This window comes from Ananas comosus, unplaced genomic scaffold (assembly GCF_001540865.1).
Source record: "Ananas comosus cultivar F153 unplaced genomic scaffold, ASM154086v1, whole genome shotgun sequence".
NCBI lineage: Eukaryota > Viridiplantae > Streptophyta > Magnoliopsida > Poales > Bromeliaceae > Ananas > Ananas comosus.
In genome coordinates, this window is record NW_017893419.1 from 6,415 (window position 1) to 25,300 (window position 18,886).

At 39.0% G+C, this 18,886-nt stretch overlaps 2 long non-coding RNA genes across 5 annotated transcripts; both read left to right on the forward strand.

The window, feature by feature from the left end:
* The first annotated feature begins 4,699 nt into the window (after positions 1-4,699).
* On the forward strand, positions 4,700-7,206 carry LOC109706003. 2 transcript variants are annotated; one of them, XR_002215000.1, is made up of 6 exons: positions 4,700-4,969; positions 5,053-5,114; positions 5,198-5,257; positions 5,340-5,555; positions 6,181-6,296; positions 7,052-7,206. It is a non-coding gene; the product is annotated as an uncharacterized LOC109706003 (long non-coding RNA). The 2 variants fall into 2 exon arrangements; XR_002214999.1 differs by having other exon boundaries at positions 4,701-4,969; positions 5,192-5,257.
* Positions 7,207-12,134: 4,928 nt separating this feature from the next.
* LOC109706004 lies at positions 12,135-16,913 on the forward strand. 3 transcript variants are annotated; one of them, XR_002215001.1, is made up of 7 exons: positions 12,135-12,345; positions 12,418-12,514; positions 12,594-12,875; positions 12,943-13,044; positions 13,127-13,237; positions 13,319-13,379; positions 16,709-16,913. It is a non-coding gene; the product is annotated as an uncharacterized LOC109706004 (long non-coding RNA). The 3 variants fall into 3 exon arrangements; XR_002215003.1 differs by having other exon boundaries at positions 12,949-13,044; XR_002215002.1 differs by having other exon boundaries at positions 12,957-13,044.
* The last annotated feature ends 1,973 nt before the right edge of the window (positions 16,914-18,886 follow it).

Below are 18,886 nucleotides of genomic sequence, written 5' to 3' on the forward strand. Positions count from 1 at the left end.
TTGGATTGGCATAGTTTCGGGATCAAAAGTGAGTTACGGATGTAGCTGTATATGATTGGATTCGGGTATGGGCCTAAACTTCAGGCCCATGTAGATGGACTCAGTCTTGGGCCTGAATGTATAGTCACTAATTTTGGATATGGGCTCGGGCTTAATTTAGGTCCATATTCTCTTTGGGTAAATTATAAACATTGGGCCCAGATTTATGTTTGGCTGAGCCTGAGTGGTTCCGGTAGAGCTTGGAAACTCATGTCGATCTTGAGGTGAGTATGGGCTTGGTCCAATATGAGATTTTGCAATGAAAATCATTTAGGAGTTGTTTGAAGATCAAAATTATTTAAATATATAGTTCAGAAATCAAATCTCATCCACTTAAAAAAAAGATCTTCGAATGCCATTTTTAATTTGTTCAAATTTCTCAGTCATACCGATAAATGGAAAATAACTTAACTTTAATTTGGACAGCATCTCGATTTGGTCTAGATGTTAGCCAAATCGGTATCCGACGACCGCCAGATAGTCTATATATAAAGAATATAATAGGGCTAAAACTCTTAACCCGGGCTTAAGCATTTTCGGGTGGTGGCTACCTCATAGAGGTAAGAGAGTTAAGCGTGCTAAAAGGACGGGAGTAGTCTAAGGGATGGGTGACCCCCTGGGAAGTCAGGCGGCGTCACAGATGGTATCAGAGCCAATTACGCAGCCCGAAAGTGTGAAATGAGTCTCGGCTGAACAAGGTCTGGATGACGGGCCCTACGCGAGACCGAGTTCTCACAATCCGCTGGTGAACTGGTGTGAGTCTGCGAGGCCTGACGAAGGACGTCGGGCAGCTTGGAAGGCAGGGGGAAGATTGTGAGAGCAAGAACGTACCTAGTACTATAGACTATAATCAAGGCTACCAACTCTTAACCCGGCTATAAGCATTTTGGGTGGTGGGCTAGACCCAAGGAGGGTTAAGAAGAGTGTAAGCGTGCTAGAACGGAAGTAGTCCTAAGGATGGGTGACCCCCTGGGAACTCGGGCGTCACATCGAGGAGATTCGATTTTGGATAGAATTTCAGGGGTTCGATGAACATCCATTATTCTTCCCCACATATAAAAGTCGATCATAAGAACAACATATCAACAGTCTGATTGATTTCTTTTTTGCTCTTAAGTTATGAAGCAAAGGAATTAAGGGGAGTAATTTTTTCTCTCTTTATCTCCAATTGACAGTGTACGGCAACAGAGATGAATCAATCCCTCTCTTAATCCTCATTTTACATTCGTGCGGGACAACAAGGTCGGGCACAAATCCCTCCTTCTGCTCCCTTTTTTGTAACAAAGGCTTCCTCTTCCCTCTCTTTCATAATCTAGGAAGTGAAATAGTTCTCTCCTCTTTTGATAATATAATTTTTTTTGGCAAAGCAGGAGAGCCACCGCTCTTCCCTTCTGTGATGAGGTATATATTTTCTCCTTTTAAGAGAAGAGCACCCGCCCCTCTTTTCCAAGTTCGTCGTCGAAAGATGCCTCTCGGCATCTTTCGTCACAGTAACCCTGGTGGGACTTCCGAAGCTCCTGTAGCCAACTCGTTGACCGCGATATCCGCTGCGGCATCCTTCTCAAACATTGGTGGCGCGATGGCTCGTCCCGGGCTTTCCAACTTGTAGCCGTTTCCAGCATCCACAGCAAGCACACCGTCAACCCCCATGGGAATATGAGAACGCGAGAAGAGCAAGCGTGTCGACGACAGCTTGGCAGATCGGCGAGCCCCGCATCTCATCGTCGAGCGCGCTCGGTACGTCCCACGGCATGAGAGGGGAGAAGACGAGGTACGGCTCAAGGGTGCGGCTGAACCCCGCGCCGCAGATATCTTCCTCAAGATATCCATTTAGGAAGGTAGTTTTCACATCCATTTGGCAGATCTCATAATCATAGTATGTTGCAAGGGCAAGTAGTGTTCGAATCGATTTAAGCATGGCCACAGGTGAAAAAGTCTCCTGATAGTCAATGCCTTCGCGTTGACTATAACCTTTCGCAACCAGCCTTGCTTTATAGGTCTCTACCTTTCCATCCGAACCTATCTTTCTTTTGTAGATCCATTTACACCCGATAGGTACTATACCTTCTGGTGGGTCTACCAAAATCCAAACCTGGTTGGAATGCATTGAGTCAATAGCATCCAGCCATTTCTCGGAATCGATGTCAGACCCTATCTCCCATTAGGAACATTTCCTCTACTTCCTCTGTAACGATACCTAAGTGTCTTTTAGTGGGATGGGAGATTCTACTTGACCTACGAGGTGGAGGAGGTATTACATGTACTGGCTCATCTTAAATAGGTTCTATAGGTTTGATGACTCGTTGCTCTTCAGAGACTCTTTCTTCGAGCTCAATTTTTCTCCCACTAGCTTCTTCTTGAATAAACTATTTTTCCAAGAAAATAGCATGTTTGCTCACAACTACATTGTGATTCTCTGGGATATAAAAATGGTAACCTAAGGTTTCTTTAGGATATCCAATAAAACGAGCCCTCTCAGACCTAGCCTCTAACTTGTCCACCTGTAGTCGCTTAACATAGGCCGGACATCCCCAAATCTTGATATGACCAAGGCTTGGATTCTTACCATGCCACATCTCATACGACGTGGTAGGAACAGATTTAGAGGAAACCCTATTTAACAAGTAAGCTGCGGTAAGCAAAGCATGTCCCCAAAAATAAAGGAAGATCAATGATGCTCATCATGGATCGAACCATATCCAATAAGGTTCGGTTTCTCCGTTCTGACACCCCGTTGAGTTGAGGTGTTCCCGAAGGAGTCCACTATGAGGTTATGCCGTTTTCTTTGAGATAATTTAGAAACTCTCTACTAAGGTATTCTCCTCCTCGATCTGATCGAAGAATCTTGATAAATTTTTCAGTTTGTTTTTCTACTTCATATCTGAATTCTTTGAACTTTTCAAAATTCTAAGACTTGTGTTTTACAAGATACACATACCCATACCGTGAATAATCATCGGTAAATATTATGAAGTAGAGATAACCTCCCCTAGCATGCACATCAAATGGCCCACACACATTAGTGTGTATCAAGGAAAGTATCTCAGTGGCCCTTTCCCCTTGTCCTAAAAAGGGTAATTTAGTCAATTTTCCTTGAAGACAAGATTCACAAAATGGATAAGACTCTGAAGTCAATGGGCCGAGAATCCCATCTTTATCCAATTTATTTATCCTTTCTTCTTCAATATGACCAAGCCTGAGGTGCCACATATACTTTAGGTTCATCTCATCTCTAGGTCTCTTAGACCCAACAGCAGTCACTACTTGCTCAGAAATATTTATAGATACATCCATATGTAAATGATAAAGACTGTCAATTATAAAACCACAGCCAATAATTTTATTTCTAAAATAAATTATGCAGTTGTATTTATCAAAATTAAACCATCTTGTGCTGAAAGGAAATAGAAATCAAATTTCTGCTAGCAGCAGGTACATAATAACAGTCTTTAAATAATAAACATATCCTGACGGTAGTCGCAAAGGATAGGTGCCAGTAGCTATTGCAACAACTCTTGCCTCGTTGCCTACCCGTAGGGTCACTTCACCTTCCCTAAGCCCTCTACTTTCCCTTTAGACTCTACATTGAAGTACAAAAGCACTAGAATTAGAGTCAATAACTCAACTGGAAGTAGAGGAAACCGTAAGGTTAGTTTTTATTACGAGCAAGTCTGACATACCTTCCCTAAAGTGTGTCTTTCCTCTTATTCTTTAGGCTCTCCAGGTAGAAAGGACAGTTTCTCTCACAATGACCGTCAACATTGCAATGGAAACATTTTCCTCTGTTAGCGGCCCTTTTCTCAGGAGCTTCCTTCTTGGGCTTATTTTCCGTCTCTTGTTTCTTCGCGGGTTTCTTCTTCTAATTAGACTTTCTTTTGGAAGAGGAAGCTCGCTCCACAGCGAAAACCGTACCCTTTGAACTTTTCAAAGTTCCCTCTATTATTACCAACATGTTCAATAACTCTGCATTGGTGCAGTCAATTTTATTCATATGGTAGTTTACAATAAACTGTCCATATGATATAGAAAGGGATTGCAGGATTAGATCAACTTGCAATTCCTTGTCCATTTTCACGCCGAGCTTCTTAAGCTCCTCGAGGTTTATGATCATTGTCAAACAATGATCATGAACGGTGTAAAGGGCTGAAACTTGATTAGAAGCTAATTGTGATAAAAGTGATCACAATAATGCTAAAATGAAAATTATGTGTTTCTAAACTTAATTAGTAGCTTGAGAATAGCAATTGACATGTTTTGAAAGTGTGAGGATAGACACGAATGGAATCAAAGTGGTTAAAGACATCCAATTGCCATTGCTACTTGAATGCTGAAATTTTAGTCGATTGGGTCAAAAATGATCAAATTGATGCCAAATTGGGAATTAATTGCTCCCAAATTAATTTGATAGCTTGGGAAGCTTCTTTGGATGATTTTGCATGTGTTCGAATGAAATTGAAGTGAATTAAATATAAGAAATAAGGGACTAGATCATCTGCTACTGCTGCTGCCAGCAGGGACTGAATTGCGAGACTGCAGGGACTGAAATGTAAATCTGCAGGTTGCAATGCACTTTTGCAATTTTCAGGGGCTAAGCTGCATTTTCTGGACTTATCACTTCACCCTTAGTGGATTACACCTGTCCAAGAGCTGAGATCTCATTTCCCTTCTCTTCCTTATCATCTGTTTCCTTCTTCTTTTTTTTTTTTTTTTTTTTTTTTTTTTTCTCTCTAGACTAAGGAAAGGTTGAGACATTGAAGTTGGCAGCTTGGAAGCTTGTGAGCTGAGGAAGATAATCTGATCCAAGCAGGAATTTTGGATGGTTGAGCTGAGAGCAACCTGGTAGAAGCTTAAATTAAGTAGCAGAATTGAAGCTGTGGGTTATTGGAGCTTGCTCGAACAAGGGACCAGCTGAGAAGACTTGGAATTTGAGGTAAGAACTTAATTCTCTGTTGGAATTAAGTATTGCTGTCCTAAGATGGGATTCTAAAGGATTAAAGTTTGCTGAAATTTCAGATTGAGATTTGGGGCCCTGGGTTAATTAATGAGGAAGGAAATTGGAGGAGTTCCGGATTAAGGTAAGTTAATTCTATATCTAATTTGAGTTGAATAACTTACCTTAGAGTTGATGTCTATATGGATTTCCTATTACTAGAAGCAGCAGAGTTGAAGGCATGATTGGATGAAGTTGCCGAATTGGAAGATTGGGCTATTTGAAGTAGTGAGTAACTTGCTACAGCTTTTAATTAAGTTAGACTTAATTACTGATTAATTAGTATTGAGGATACTACTTGGAATTTCAGCTAAGGAAGTTGCCACTTGAAGCTGCTGCTTGGTGAAAATTCTGAGCACCCAGAATTGGAGAGGACTCGAGGAGCCTCTAGGTGTTTTGCATTTCAACAAGTCTAGTACAACCTTGAAGTGGAGCCTTAACAATTGTAAATCATTGAAGCTGAAAACGAACTGATTTGCGTATGCTAAAATAATCATAAATGAAGTGGCTTGGTGCAGTTAGTGAGGTAAAAATGGATTACTAGCTACTCACAGTTCAAGAACTTACTTTAGTGCTGACATAAACATATATTATGCTGCTGCTTGAAGTGATCGAGTGAAGTTGAGGCTGGTTGAAGCTGTCGAGTGGAAATTCAGCTGAATTAGAAGCTTTAGTAAATTGAGAGCAACTTAGAAAAGCTGCTAATTCAGATAGATAGGGTAATGACATTTGAATCGAGTAATACTAAGTACTATAAGATACTTCCTAAATTGTGAAGTAAATATGGAAGTTCATGGAACCAAATTTCAGCATTGAAAGTAGTTTGTTAATAAAGCTGAAATGGAATTGATTGAATGATAAATTGAGATAATTGTGACAAGGAGTTAGATTAGCTACTCCATTAGAGTTTTGAGCATAAGAACTAATGGTACCCTGCTTATAATAGTTGCTTAAAGAAGAGATGAAGTGCTGAAAATGCAGCAAAAAGTAAGATTTCAGCTTAAAGCTGAAGTCAATTTTGAGTTGACACTTTATGTAGCATGGAAATGCTAACTTGTAAAATATGAGAATATGACTCTAGTTTAATCTCTTTTACTCCTCTATAAATGAAAAGTAAACTTGCCCAAAAGTCTAATTTGACCTTCCGACAGGTCGACGACGCGCTGATTACGGTAGAGACCGTTCTAGTGTTATTTGCACCGAGTCACGAGAGATAGTTGTCGACGCATTTCGAGACATTGATCTTAGTTAATTGACACCACTTCAGGTGGGTGGTGCTATCCGAAATCTTTGAATCACCTTTTATGTCTATGATAATTTATTGAGCATATTTATATTTGTAGTCATGCATTATAGGGTATGGGCATTGTGCAAGTGAAAGTGTGAATTCCTATCAACAGTGAGAACATGTGAATATTAGAATGTGGACATAGAACCCTATGAATGTATGGACTATAACAATAGTGAACTTAGTGACATTCTAACTAGAGATTTGGTTAGCATCGAGAAATGAAATTGTAACTAGCATAAAGAGCTAGTTAGAGTTAAAGTGTGACATTTTCTGTTGTTGAATCCTCTAAAGGAGGATCAGATCATACTCACATAGTCTGTTTTGAGCTTGGTGGTGGTCGCTCCACCCAAGCAGTGCACTCCGGAGGTTGTCACATGATGGGCTAAAGTATTTGCCCATGGACTAAAGTATCTGTCCAGCAGACGATCCCGTCAGGAGGCAGCTTAGGGCCCGATTATCAGGGATTGCGTTGGTGAGTTATTGTTAACCAAAGGATTAACCAGTGGATTGGATAAATTCAGTAAAAAGCATGCATGCATATTTACAGTTTTCCTATATTGCTTTCTTTCAGCTTTGTACAGGCATTGTAGTAGTTATATGTTATAGTTGGTTACTATCTGTTTACTTCTTTTGCCTACATATGCCTGAATAGACCTAGTGGGTGAGTCGGCGAGGTCGGCGGCCGAACCCACTCGAAACTTTCAGTAGTTCTCATACCACTAACCATACAGGTTCCAGTGCGAGCGGTGTGGCCGAGAATCGTGGCAAGAGCCCCGCAGCTTAGCTAGCTGACGCCAGAGTATAGTAGTTTACCATTTTGAGTTCATGTGGGACATTTTGATGTACAGAGACATGTAAATGAATGTATTATAAAGCTTGTAAATAACTAAATGTTTCAGTTATTTAGTTATGTAAAGTTCAGTTTAAAAGTTTTAAATTACAGTGAATTTCATGTATAGCTAGCTTACTATCACTTGTGGTTGTTGCTTGCCCTCGTGCAAGCCATATATATTGAAATGTTATCCTGGAAATTGTTTATCTCTTTATATATGTACTCGTTGTTGTTGAGCCTTGGGCGGACGGAGGAGGTTCTGTCCGTTCGGCGTCTGTGTATGGGCCCGGATCGACCAAATTGGCGATAGCGGGACGTGACAAACGGACTGCCCTTTTGTTAGTTATTAGACGGTTTGACAACGTGAGGTTTACCTGGTCGAGAATAGTGCAGAGCTTATTAGAATTTAAAACTATTTTTAAGTTCCTCAGCCAGTCTTTATAATTAATTTCAGTTAAGGTTTTGTGTCGAGAATACGAGAGAGATAATTGGAAGTAGTCAATAGCTTTGCAGAGAGTAAAGATTCAAGTTAGATATTTGTATTTGTTTTGAAAATTTATTTTAGAAATTTTAAAAACAAATTTAGCCTCCCACTAATTTTTCAAGTCTCTTACACTTCTCGGATAGAGAAACGGAAACCCAACGCGACAAAGGATTTCAAGTGGGTATTGCGGTCCCACCAGTTTAACGTACCACCTCACCTAACAGTTATTGGTGATATGCAAACCGATGAGTAGACAACTCTTGTCCAATGCTTCTCAAGCAAATTACAGTGATCGGTCTCTAAGTCCTGAAGGCCTCACCTGACAGTTATTGGCCCCATTCCTTAGTTAAGTCGGACCCACCGTTCAAACGCGTAAGCAAAGCCGTCATTGGGTCCCTCACCTGACAGTTATTGGGCCCAACCCCATCTTTACTCCGCAGCATCTCATACTAATAGAGTGGATGCGCATTCCCGATGCAACTAACCACTGTAACCAGCCGTGCCAATCAACACCAGAAAAACGTCCGCACTTCTACAACGGCGGAAGACCGCTCGACTTAATATTTATGAGAAGATTTAAAATTTAGGTCTCAAAAAAAATATATACATCTAATGCAAATAAAATTAATCTGGGCATGAAAATATAATATAACTGGTGATGATCATGGATCTTAGAAGTGGATTCGGACTCGAGCCACTGAGTCGGAATCGGGGTCATAGGGTCATAAATTACAAGCACACACATGTCATTGGTTTGATCATCTTCAACTTCGTGAACCGATCTGGAGCTTCAACTTGATCCGATCCTTATCAACACCTTGATCCGACCGCCATCAAGTATTCGTCTCTATCCGGGCCTTGCGAACTTTTGGGCTTGCAACCGATCAACCAATGACGTGCAACCATACATTATACAACCCAACAATAAAAATAAAATAAAAATTAATTATATCTGATAACTTTAATCTCTAACCTATTGAGACACGCAGGTCTCCAAATAAATCGACTTGTGTACGCAGGCACAAATATAGCTATATCTAATACAAAGTCCTTAATTTAAATAAATTTAAAATTACAGGATTCTACATACACATCATACATCACATATCGAATCAAAAATAAATAGGTCGCTATCCATGATCATCACCGATATGCATCTCATACATCACATACATAATTAATTTTGGGTATTCTAATTAACCGTTAACCGATAATTCGAAAAATAATATATAGTGACTAAATCACAAAAAACAATCAATCTTATTGATTGTCTATAATTTTGATCAAAAATTTAATCTTCAAAAACAACTTGATCTCATCAAGATGTTAAATTTGACCTAATCAANGGTCTTAGGGTCATAAATTACAAGCACACACACGTCATTGGTTTGATCGTCTTCAACTATTTGATCCGATCTGGAGTTTCAACTTGATCCGATCCGTATCAACACCTTGATCCGACCGCCATCAAGTGTTCATCTCGATTAAGTCTTTGCGTACTTCTTGACTTGCAACCGATCAACCAATGACGTGCAACCATACATTATACAACTCAACAATAAAAATAAAATAAAAATTAATTATAATTGATAACTTTTATCTCTAATCTATTGAGACACGCAGGTCTACAAATAAATCGGCTTGTGCACGCAGGCACAAATATAGCCATCTCTAATACAAAATCCTTAATTTAAACAAATTTAAAATTACAGGATTCGGCATACACATCATACATCACATGTCGAAACAAAAATAAATTGGCCGCTATCCATGATCATCACCAATATGTATCTCATACATCACAACATAATAATAAATTTTGGGTATTCTAATTAACCGTTAACCGATGATTCGAAAAATAATAGTGACTAAATCACAAAAAATAATCAATCTTATTGATCGTCTATAATTTTGATCAAAAATTTAATCTTCAAAAACAACTTGATCTCATCAAGATGTTAAATTTGATCTAATCAAATTAGATTCATATGTATATTTTTTCTTTTAAAATTAATCTAGAGGAGAAGAGATTTTAAAAGAAAAATAATTTTTTTTAAAAAAAATCTATTCCGTACGGATGCTACAATCGCATCGGTACGATCGCTACAATTTTTTTTTTTTTTTGCTAGTTTGCTTGAAAACAAGAAACCGTCGATTAAGTTGTTTAATCAATTCGAACTTTTCGAATTAATCAAAACGATCTATAAATCGTTCTACCGGCGAAAAATAGTTTAGAATACCTAAATTCATAATTTTAATCTTAAAAACATGAGGATTGCTCTGATACCACTGTTAGAAAATTGCGTACGGTAAAACGTAGCGGAAAAAGAAATCAAACAAATTTGATTTTTGAAAACTCTCGAGATCCAAGCTAAAAAATCACGCAATTAGGATCCCTCATGTTCTTCTTTAAGATTAAAGGAGAAAAGTAAGATCGAATCTTTACCTTTTTCGTGGATAGATCTTCACTTCAATTTGATGATCGTAGAATTCTATTTTCTTGAAGCCGCACACGCGTCCGACCTCTATAGGTATCCACACAAGGTTCTTGATTTGATCATGTCCTAACCGGGGTGCTAGCTCCCTTGCAAAAGGACGTCTATTTGCTAGAAGATGGAAGAGAGAGGAGAAAAGAGATGACGGCTAGGATTTTCCAAAAACTCTCGTATTGTTATATAGAGGAATATAATCCTCTTTTAATAATATAATAACCATTAAGGATAAATACAAATCTAGATTCAAATTTATCCTTTCCTTAATTAGTTAGATCAATCAAATCCTAATTTGATTCGACTTGAACTTAATATTAATTTGATCTTATCAAATTAATAATGTAATATTTGCACATAAGTCCTCTTATAATTTACTAACTATTAGTAAGTCCTCTCTTGTAACATTTACACTTTAATACCACTAATTTGTAATAATTACAAATTAGTCCAATTATCAACATATTGACAATTAGGTCCTCCGACGATTCAATAATCGCGATCTAGCTATCCGATCAATCATAACCTCTTATGTGTGTGACCACATAGGTTCTATTCTATCTGGTAGTGAGATATATTTTGATCACTATCAACAATATCACTGAAACTCCTTTCAGTGGATCGGAACAATTCCAACTCAGCCCAATGAGAATTATCGATCATCTAGATAATTCTCATGAGTCTCACAATCCACCAGTGACGCCTAGCAGCATGTAGTGGCATTCCAGTAGAATGGAATACTGAACCTCTTGGTACAGTTACCGTGTGATACAATCCTTCTATCATGAGTCCCGACTAGACGGAGGTTATGGAATAACTCGTCAAACCCCATCGTCTGTCATATGTTAAATTTATTCGACTCGAGTTTCTAATATCGGAAACCCTTTTCCGCTATTTATTCTGCCCTGGCCAAGGTCTTCTAAACTCGGTCTCATAAATCACATAGGACTAACACCCCTATCTACCAAGGGAGATAGATTCCATCTAAGTGCGCACCCTATTCCTACAATGAACCTACTGCAGCCAACATGCACCGCAAGGACCCGAATGGCTAGGGACCAAGTGTATGTACAGTCAAACTACAGTAACCTCATTGTGAATAGCCGAGGCACCGCAGGTCAAAGGACCAGTCACACTACTGCAACAATTGAGTAAGTCACTGACGAGTGAGTAGACATCCAAGTGACTTCTCGCGTTGGTCACGCTCGGTACCCTTGTTCTCTAACAACCACCTGCATATTCGCTTCAGTGTCCCCACACTGTCGACTCGAGACTCGTCTATCCAGAAAGGGAAGTGACCTATGCACCAATCTCACCGAATCAATCACCATCCCCGTGATGATCCATTGATCGGGAGTATTTAGAAATTAACCATCAATGACACATGTCTCAAATTCTCAATACTTGAGAATATATGTCATCATATTATTAATTCCTTGGACGATTCATGGACACATACACAACATGAATGGAAATAAAAATCCGAAGTTATTCATAATATTTAAAAGTCAAATACAAATTTATGTCCTAGAAAGAATACATGTGTCGGCCTGGTTGGCTTCTAGGGCATACATCTAGCATCGGTGTATGGTGTTCCTTTCGACGACGAAGGGTTACTTAGTGTGTATGTCGAGGTTGAGATCTCCAGGGGAGATTCAATTACTGAGGCGATTCGATGTTGGGGTGTAGTATACTGAATTTTAGCAAATTGCGAAGTTCAAACAAGGGGAATGATATTTGGAACCTCCCTACATGTTTTAAAGAGTTTAAAGATGTTTACGGACAAGTTTGGAAGTGATCGGATTGTCGGAGACAAGAAAATGCATTGCCATTTCGAGTTTGGCATTTTATGCATTGGTGTACTGGTACAAATATAATGCTGTACCGGTACAACAAGCAGCAGAGTCAGCAGGTGCGTGGCAGCAGGGGTCATTTGGTCTTTTGGGCTCTTGTGCTTATCCTCTTAAGTCTTAGCTCGACTTCTGAAGCTACCCAAGAGTGCTGGGAGTTCAGGAGTAGGGTTTGGCTTCTCTCTCACTCCCTCTCTCTCTAGGAATTTCTCTCTCTACTAGGAATCAAGGGTTTAAGCTTGATTCTCTTCTTTGCTTGTTGGTTACTGGCAAGAAGTGGTTTGGAGCTGCTGTGGAAGAAAGAAGAAGGAGTTTTAAAGAGTATTTCGCAACCTTGAACATTGTTCTTGCAGGATGAGGCTTTGGAGAGGTAAATTACTTATTTACTATCTAGTTTGAGGCATAATAATAGAGCTAAGTAAGATTTGGTCCTTGCTGCCAGCCGAGGTTGGGAGAGGTTCCAGCAGCTAGAGGAGAGTTTTTTTACTGTAATTCCTCTATAATAGAGTAGGGAAGAAGGGAAGTAAGGGTTGAGAAAGGTAATTAGTTAATTAATTACTCTTTTGTTGAGGCAATATAGTGAGGAATTATGCTGATTTTGGTTCTTGTTGGCAGCAGCTACCGAGATCTCCTAGAGTTGATTATTCAACCCTAGTGAGCTAATTCTGGAAATTCTTAAGCATCAGGAAATGAGACTTCAAGTTAAGAAGCTGAACAAGGGAGATTTTCAGCTAGATTAAATAGTTTAAAAGAATATAAAAGCTGTTTTTGAACTAATTGACAGCAGGCTTGCAACAGGATATTAAGTGAGACTCGGCTGAGTATTGGGAGCTTTCGGAGGCTGAATTAAGTGCCTCAACTTGAACCTAAACCGAGGTTCAACCTATAGCCTTGTACAAGGTAAGAATGTAGTTGAATTTTGATGTTTGATACCAGTTTCAATGTAGTTTGACGAGATAATTCACAGCTGTAGTGTAGCAGGTTGGGGGATCATTTGGAGCTGATTTTAGTAATAGTTATGGGTTAATTAAAGTATTCCAACCAAAGTGGAAGTGAAGGATCAACTCTGGTACGAACTTAAGTGAGATTTTTGCTGAAATAAGATGCTTAGATAATAGTTCAATGCAGTTTTTATAACTAGTGCGCAGCAGGTGCGAGGATCGTTGTGGACTAAACTTGACACCTTGTTTGGGCTGATTTAAACTAAGTTGGAGGTGCTTCAACCTAAAATAAAGGAAAGCTTAACTTTAAGTTAAGATAAGGTAAGAATTGGTCCATTTTATGTAAAGTTCTATTATCGATATAGAACTTCTGCTCATAGCTGATTTTGGAATTGATATTAGGGGACTTAAAAGCTTCGGATTTCCTTTGAAAGGGAGTTCAACAGGGACCATCGAAGTATAGGTGGGTCTGACCTTTCCGAAATGGGTGAATTCCCTCTATATCTCCTTTGACATTATGAGTGGAAGTTATTACATATTTATGAATATATGTATAGTGCGAGGAATTGAAACATGCGTAAATGTGTAGATCATATCGGATATGATGGCATATCTAAACAATAAGGAAAGACTTATGACTTGCTTATTTCAATAATCACTTATTTGATTATTATGCATTCATAGTATTAATGATTTGTATAAGCAAGTTAAGCTTGAGGTCATTTAAAAGGATATAACTGTTACAGCGTGAATATACCATTTAGCTCAGTTGAACAGCAAAGGAAGTGATGTATTTTGAATTACGCTAGGTAATGTTATATTTTAAGCATGATGGCTATACTTGAACCTGTTGTGCAGATGAATTGGCTTGAGTATACATTCATAGTATAGAATGAACTGTATAGAGATTATGTGAAAAGTATTTCATCGATTATTTTGCCACTTATATTAAGTAGCTGGTTTCTACCTTCATCTGATAGATTGGCTAGAGTTTCACTTGATGATATGAACTAGTCAGGTAATTAGAATTTAGTATTATGACATAACATGAATGTTATACAACTGAATGTAATCTAGTCGATTCAATAGCTAGATTTGGATATGATATCATACTTGTATAATCAAGTAGATGTAATTGCATAGCATTTGTTCTCTCCAAGTAGTGGAGGTTTATATTGAACTACAGAATATGTGCCATGAGTCTTTGAGTATCACTTTAGTAAATCACTTCCCTTATGTGTAAGGAGTAGTGAGAGGACTATGAGTGAGTGACCATGTGTAGCCTGATAGAATCACTAGTACGATGTAAAACTTAAACTTATTAAGTTATACTAGCTATTGATAGTGAATTGTGTCAACAAGTAGTTGATAGCAATTTATGATTTGGTACTACAGTGTCGACCTTGGGTCGAGTTGAGATCCCATGATGTCGTTGTGATATTGTACCTGTTAGAAAATTGCGTACGGTAAAACGCAGCGAAAAAAGAAATCAAACAAATTTGATTTTGAAAAACTCTCGAGATCTAATCTCAAAAACCACGCAATTAGGATCCCTCATGTTCTTTAAGATTAAAGGAGAAAAGTAAGATCGAATCATTACCTTTTTCGCGGATAAATTCTTGCCTCAATTTGATGATCGTGGAATCGGGTTCTCTTGAAGCCGCACACGCGTCCGGCCTCTATAGGTATCCACACGAGGTTCTTGATTTGATCGATGTCCTCACCGGGGTGCTAGCTCCCTTGCAAAAGAAACTTTATCTGCTAAACTCGGAAGAGGGAGAAGAGAGGCAAGATGACGACTTGGTTCTCATAAAATCTCCCTGTAATTTGATATGAGGAATATAATACTAATTCTTAAATATTATAATGTCATATTAAGGATAGTATGAGAATCTGTCGGCCAAAACAAGTCAAACACTTTGCAACGAGACTTTCTCACAATCTAGATGTTAAATTTATCTTTTCTTAATTAGTTAGATCGATCAAAAATCCTAATTGATCGAACTTTAAATTTTATATTTAATTGACTCTTATAGCAAATTAATATACAGACATATTGCCATAAGTCCTTTATAATTTACTAACTATTAGTAAGTCTCTCCTATAGACATATCACTTTAATCACACTAATTTGTAACAATTATAATTAGTCCAAGTTATAGCATATGAGCAATTAGGTCACCTCCGGCGATGTCAATATACCCGCGATCTAAGAGCTACCGATCAATCACAACCTCTATGTGTGTGACTCATGTCTAATTCTATCTGGTAGTGAGATATATTTGATCACAACTTATCACAATACACTGAAACTATCCTTTTAAGTGGATCCGACAATACAATTCGAACCGCCAATAAGAATTATCGTCATACTAGATAATTCTCATGAGTCTACACATCCACTAACATGACGCCTAGACATGTAGTGGCATTCAGTAGAATGGAATTAACTAAACTCTTGGTGGCCTTGTACGTGTGATACATCCTTCTATCATGAGTCCCCTGAATTGCGAGGTTATATGTGAATAACTCGTAAACCATCGTACTGTCATATGTTAAAATTTATTCGACCTGGAGTTACTAATATCGGAAACCCTTTTCGCTATTTTATTCTTGCCCTGCCAAGGTCTTCTAAACCGTCTCATAAATCACATAGACTAAACACCCTATCTAACCAAGGGATGATAGATTCATCTGAGTGCGCACCCCTATCCTACAATGAACTACTGCACCAACATGCACCGAAGGGACGCGCAATGGCTAGGACCAAGTGAGTACAAGTCAAAAATACAGTTACACTCAATTGTGAATAGCCGAGGCACCGCAGGTCAAAGGACCAGTCACACTACTGCAACAATTGAGTAAGTCACTGACGAGTGAGTAGACATCCAAGTGACTTCTCGCGTTGGTCACGCTCGGTACCTTTGTTCTCTAACAACCACCTGCATATTCGCTTCAGTGTCCCCATACTGTCGACTCGAAACTCATCTACCCTGAAAGGGAAGCGACTTATGCACCAATCTCATCGGATCAATCACCGTCCCCGTGATGATCCATTGATCGGGAGAATTTAGGAATAATCACCAATGACACATGTCTCAAATTCTCAACACTTGAGAATATATGTCATCATCTTATTAATTCCTTGGACGATTCATGGACACATACACAACATGAATAGAAATAAAAACCCAAAGTTATTCATAATATTTTAAAATCAAATACAAAATTATGTCCTAGAAAGAATACATGTGTCGGCCTGGTTGGCTTCTAGGGCATACATCTAACAGTACCATGGATTACAACCTGCATATTAGACAGCCTTCGGGTAGGTCTTCATATTAGACAGTCTTTGGGTGGGTCTTCTTATTAGATAGCCTTCGGGTGGGTCTTCATATTAGACAGCCTTTGGGTGGGTCTTCATATCAGACAGCCTTCGGGTAGGTCTTCATACCAGACAGCCTTCGGGTCGGTCTTACAAGATTTAAACTTTGAGTAGTTAAACGACAAGTGGACATTGACTAGAATGGTGAACAATGACATCTTTACCATTAGTATGAATGACAGAATCTATCATAATAAACTAGTACCTGCAACTTGTTGATATATATTTATTTCTGAGCAAATAGTATGATTGGTTTATTTTCATACTTGTTGCAGTTATTTACTTATTTATTGCTATTTACTCATGCCACAGTTAACCTAGTGGTGTATTTCGCCACTCTCGGCGGCTTACCCACTGGGAACTATTGTTTAATAGTTCTCACGCCCTCTTTGTTGTTGTTTTTACAGAGCTTTCCACAGCGAGAAAGGCTAGGGTTCCTGCGAGGGGTCAGCGACTAGCTAGAGCCTTCTGGACGTTTACTAGACAACCTTTATCAGTCTATGTAGTTTAGTTTATTGATGTATATTAACTTCATGTACATTGTACTTTGTTCTTATCTATTATAATAAGGTTTGGGTTGTATAAGTTAAACTTTTAAGCTTTGCTCTGATTACCTGGTTAGAATCGAATACTTTTACTATATTGATTGTAGACGCCTGGTGTATACTTGAATTGTGGTGTATACGGCGGGTCTGTGCACGCGACTGGTGAGCTTTCGCTGAAATCCAGGGCTTGACACGGGGTGCGGCTTCCTTTACTGTCGATAAGGCATAGGAGGATATTGCACGTCGGTGTTGTTGCTAAATTACGTGATGAATTTTCGTTCGAGGTGAAGTATACTAATTTAGAGAATGGAAAGTTTTACGAGAATCTGTATGAACAAGTTTCTTCGGATTGCATTGCTCTCCGCAGTAAATATAAGCGCTTAAAGAACGACTACGGCCTATTGAAAGGCTATTATAATAGTCTACTTGCTGAGAAAGAGCGCTTTTGTAACACACTGGACCTTTGCAAATTGCGAGGTTCGAGTGTTTGGACAATGTTCTGAGTTTTTTCAGACTTTCTGGCGGGTCGTTGACAGTGTTCCGACCTATGGTTTGAGCCTCGAGGATTGAGGTCTGAAGCCTAACACCAAAACCCGAAAAATTGAATTTTTGGTTAGCTCTCGGGTAGTCTTCATTGGGCTGTGTACTGGTACAGGGTTGATGGCTGTACCAGTACAAGGCTGATGGTTGTACCGGTACGGGATGGTGTACCGGTACACAGGCAGCTTTCCAGCCAATTTGAGGCTCGGGTTTGGCATTTTCGTTGGATGTGTATTGGTACGTGGGCCCGTGTACCGGTATGCAGTGACAGTTTTTGAATGGTCTAAACTACAGGGGTGTTTTTGCATTGTGGCTTCTCTATAATAGCACCCACTCCCCTAGGGCTTTCTCCTGAGCTTGCCACAGCAAGAATAGAGGTAAGGGAGCCCTCCTTGATTCTCCTTTTGATCTCGGATTTTGGTGGGATTTTAAGAGATTAAACTTCTCTTTTTGCTCTTTAGTGCCAACTTCACCATTGTTGAAGCTTGGAGCTTGGATTTGGAGCTTTGTTGAGGGGAGATCTTGGCACTTAGAGAGTTTAGAGCTTGGATTGAAGCTTCTAAGAGGTAATCTACTTGTTCTCTCCCTCTAGATTGGAATATTATTGATGGTTTTGAGATGAAACCCTAGATTGGAGACTTAGGGTTTATTCTGGGCATTTTTGATTTAGGGCTTTTGGAGCTAAATTAATTGGATTAGAACCTTCCTTTGGGTTGGATTGGAAGGATTCTAGCTTTCTTTTGGAGCTTGTGAGAGTTTTTCTCCACCCTAGGTGAGATTTTAGCCCTTTTGCCTTGATGGTTAATGTTTGATCTTATAGTTGATCGTAATGCCCGTGTATCTCTTCGCTCAATACTTTGAGGGTATTTTGAGACTCGTGGACAACTCCGTTCGGCGAAACGAGGGACTACGCGACGGTTCGGTGGGTTTGTCCTAACCGCACAATGAGAAAATCTCATTTGTGATGATTTCAGTATCGTTAAATGATAAAACATGCGTAATCATGTTAGATATATTTATTATGAATTTTAGAATGCTTAACATGCCTATGTAATGTATAGTAAATTTTTGGACCTCTATATGGTAGAGTGCATGCATGTGAGATATAGCATTCTAGTTGAGACTTGGAATCATGATTCCTATTATGAAAATGAACATTACTTTCATGCATTTAACCTTCGTGCCCAATCGTGACATTAGGAACTTTGGAAGCCTAGAGAGGCTTAGGGACTTAGACTATTTGAGAATTGGGCCAATGTCATAAAGAGGCGTTGGGTCCGGGCTATAGTGAACATTGGTATTAAGGTCTTAATTGGAACATAGCATATGAATTAGGCTTGATTAGTTGTGATGCTTAAGTGTCATAAAGAGGCACTAAGCCAGTAGGTGTTGGGTTATCACATTGTGACACAGAGCTAGACCGTTGGGTTACTAGTAGCTTTTGCCATTTTTGAGACATGAGGGTTGTATACTTGAGCCTTTGACTACGCTTGCTTGCCA